The 3,627-nt window shown below is 54.0% G+C and overlaps 1 pseudogene; it reads left to right on the forward strand.

Moving 5' to 3' along the window:
• Positions 1-1,506: 1,506 nt before the first annotated feature.
• On the forward strand, positions 1,507-2,374 carry LOC119321590 (annotated as a pseudogene).
• Positions 2,375-3,627: the final 1,253 nt, after the last annotated feature.

Here is a 3,627-nt window from a genome sequence, read left to right on the forward strand (position 1 = left end):
GTTTACAATTTTGATGAACAAGCCTTTGGTCTTATTGAAATACAATTTGGTTTCATCTCTTACTCGTAACCATTGTGTACATCAACAAGTACATAATTTTCTAGCATGTTATAATATCTTGTTCATAACTTGGATAAGTTGAGATTTTGCTTGAACTCCTGTTTAGATTCTTATAGTAAGGCTTTCATGAAGCCATTTGCAACATGACTTAGAAGGGATGAACCCAATGTCTAGAAGGTTCTTACCAATGGCGTTTCTCTCACAATGTCATAGTCGATGCCAATATACTTGGTGCGAGCATGAAACATAAGATTTGTATGTGAAACTGTTAATGTATTACCATGTTCATGTGTTGATGTATGGTTGAATTACGCTGTGTCACCCTGGTGAAATTTCACATGATGGAGCAAGTGTGAACATGCTGCAGCTTGCTGTAGGCGTCATTGATTTTGCCAGGATTCAGTGAACTTGTACGTGAGATCACTGCGTAGTTAGCAGCTAGCATTCAGTGAACTTGTATGTCGGCAGGGGCGGAGCCAGGATTTAGTCATAGGGGGGGCGAGACAACAACGAAGACCAAAAATATTTTGTGTCTCACAAACTACAAAAGTGTTTTATATCGAGATATCACTCACAATGGGGGTAGGTCTAGCTATAAGTTGTAGCGTTGAACAACTGCAGTTTTTAATCGGACTACTCCAAAATATGGCATAAAGCACATCGTTACGAAACATTATCATACGTATGTTTAAGATGGAAATGACCAATCATTGTATAACTAAATAGCAGGATTTAGCTTGCATTTATATAGCTTTGAATGGAAAATCAATCACTGCTTGGGACAAAACTTACATTTGTTTGATATCTACCAACGCAAACATAAATATAGAGTCAATATGTGTTGTATTATTAGAAAAAAGTGACCAACGTTGCAAGAATACATACCTAGCTGGGGTATCAAATCCAGCCCCGGCCCGGCTCGTCCCATCTGTTCGTCATAACTTCCGCACGCATGCGGGATGCGGCAACCATCGTTGGTCAAGGTCGCTTGACGAAGCGTCGAAGGGTTAGTGCTTCCAAAAGATTGTGCGTGTCTATGCCCTAGTGTGGCGACGATGGCCGATGGTAAAGCTAGATTAAGTTGGGCGGCGGCGGGCAGAGATCAGTTGGAGCTTCATTAGGTCAAAGGGCACGAAAAGGTATACGCATCCAGTTCACTCACGTGAAAACAAATGCCGTTTGTTTTGGGCTTGGGCCAGCCAACAATATCTGGACGCATGAATAAAGGCCTTTACCTTTGCTAATGGCCGGGTACTAAGTAACAAAAGGAAAGTATCATTTTTCCCCTGAAATCCTTTCTAATGGACCAATTTCCCCCTCAACTCTAATACCGGATCAATCAGCCCCTCAAATCTTTAAAACCGGATCAATTCCCCCTATGGTGGTTTTGGACTTGATTTTGAGTGGTTTGGACCCAGACCGTGCACTTCTCGCTGACTGGACTTGTTGACTAGGCTGACTGTGCTCCGAGGCGCTGGCATGGCGGACGCCTACTCTTGGTCCTCCAAGCAAAGTTACAAGACCGGCTACGTCTGGCACGACTCACCGCCAACGATCCCGTGCACCTGCCAGCGGCGTCGAGTACGTGCTCAAGGGCTCCGAGCTGCTCCGCCTCCTTCCCGCGCCAGCCTACCCGCGCGACGCCTTCGCCTGCTCATCCTCGTCCTCCTCCACCTCGAGCTGCCAGGCCGGGAACGAGAACAAGCTGCCCAAAGCGGCCATTAGCAGGGCTCACGGCCGGCGCAAGAACTAGAGCTCCTTCAACCTCGGCCAGTACTGGGTGGCCGCCGCGTGCAGCGGCGCCGGGGCGAACGCGGCCACGCAGACCGGCGAGAAAATGCGGCCGGCACCGGGGCCCCGAGCCGTCTCCGCCGCAACAGCCTATGACCGAGCTCGGAGGCGACAAGATCTCGTCGCCGCCGTCGTCCAACAACCCCGACACGCTGGAGACGCTCATCAAAATGATGCCCGCAAGGCTGCCACCTCGAACACCATCGCCGCTTGCCGGAGGAAGAGGATGCAAGCCTGGCACAAGGGCGTGATCGCGGGCGGCCGGATGCGCGCGTCCACGATGCTGATGCAGCTCATCTTCTACGGCGGCCAAGCGGGGCACCGGTCCGGGTGGTGCGAGGCACACAGAGCGGTTCCCTTGCGGGCGGGTGGACCTGAGCAGCGGCACGACGTTGTAGGTATCGGGTGGGGGTACATCAGCGGCGGCCTGGTGGAGACCAAGAAGACGACGAGCGGCGAGCATGCCGGCCACGGAGGCGAGCTCGACGCACTGAAGCAGTCATCTCCACCCAAACTGTTATGAAGCGAAGTGCACGGTCAATCCAGAGAAATGCATGGTATGGGTGAAAACCACTCCAAATCAAGTCTGAAACCACCTTAGGGGAGAATTGATCCGGTTTTACAGATTTGAGGGGCTGATTGATCCAGTATTAGAGTTGAGGGGGAAATTGGTCCATTGCCGAGGATTTCAGGGGGAAAACGATACTTTCCTCAAGTAACAATTACAGAGTAGATTAGTTGGCCCCCCTTAAAAATCCATGGGGGTGGCCGATCCATAGGGGGGGTATGGCCCCCGCTCGCTCCCCTATTGGCTCCGCCCCTGTATGTCGGTTCACTATGTAAGGAAAAGGGTTTCCCCCGCTTTGTATTACAAAGCAACCACCGGTACATTCATCGATAGGTGCTGAGGCCGCAACACAAACAAGCCCAAAGAAAAACAAAGAAGAAAGAAAGAGAAATAAATGCCAACAACGGCAGATCAACGAAACAAAGATGACCGGCGACCGCTGCACCCTCCAGAGAAGTAGCACCACGATCCCAGCACTGAAGCACCGCGTACCAAGCAACACCTTCAAGGAGGAGGCGACGACGACACCGTTGTTGCCCGTACTAGTCCTAGGGTTTCCCCCGGTATGCGGGGGGCAGTGGGGGGAAGGGGTGTGCCCGACGCCCTCCAGGAAGGTCCGGCGGCACCCACAGGAGTCGCCACATCGGGGCCGGACGAGCCGCCAGAGATTTCTCCCAACCCAAACCCCCACCACCACCCCAGACGAATCATCATGCACCGCCCATCACGCCGTCCACTAACATGTGCCACCACGGTCACCGAATCAATTTCGCCGTCTCCCAGAGGTCACCGACACGAGATCTGGAGGGCGGGAGAAGAGATAGTGGCCTCGGGGGCATCCGCAACATAGCCGACGTGAGGGGACAACCACCACCGCCACCGCGGAGCCTACCGGACGCACGGACAAGGGGCTTACCAGGCGTCGAGGCCCGGCCCGATCCAAAAGAGTCCAGACAGCCCCTGCCGTCACGCTGCAGCTCGTCGGCCGACGAAGCCGTCACCGCCCGCACACCACTGCCTCTTCGCCACCAACCAGGGAGCAGCGTCGCCACGCACCGAGTCGCTGGCCCGCCCTAGCCTAGATGGAGCCCGAAAGGGCCCAGATCTGGGCCGCGCGGGCGCTGCCGGCCACCAGCACCGCCACGCCGCCCCGCGGCCAACGGCCACGCCACCGCACCAATGACCACGAGGCTCGCCGGACTTCTGCC

Source organism: Triticum dicoccoides, chromosome 6B, assembly GCF_002162155.2.
Source record: "Triticum dicoccoides isolate Atlit2015 ecotype Zavitan chromosome 6B, WEW_v2.0, whole genome shotgun sequence".
Lineage (NCBI taxonomy): Eukaryota > Viridiplantae > Streptophyta > Magnoliopsida > Poales > Poaceae > Triticum > Triticum dicoccoides.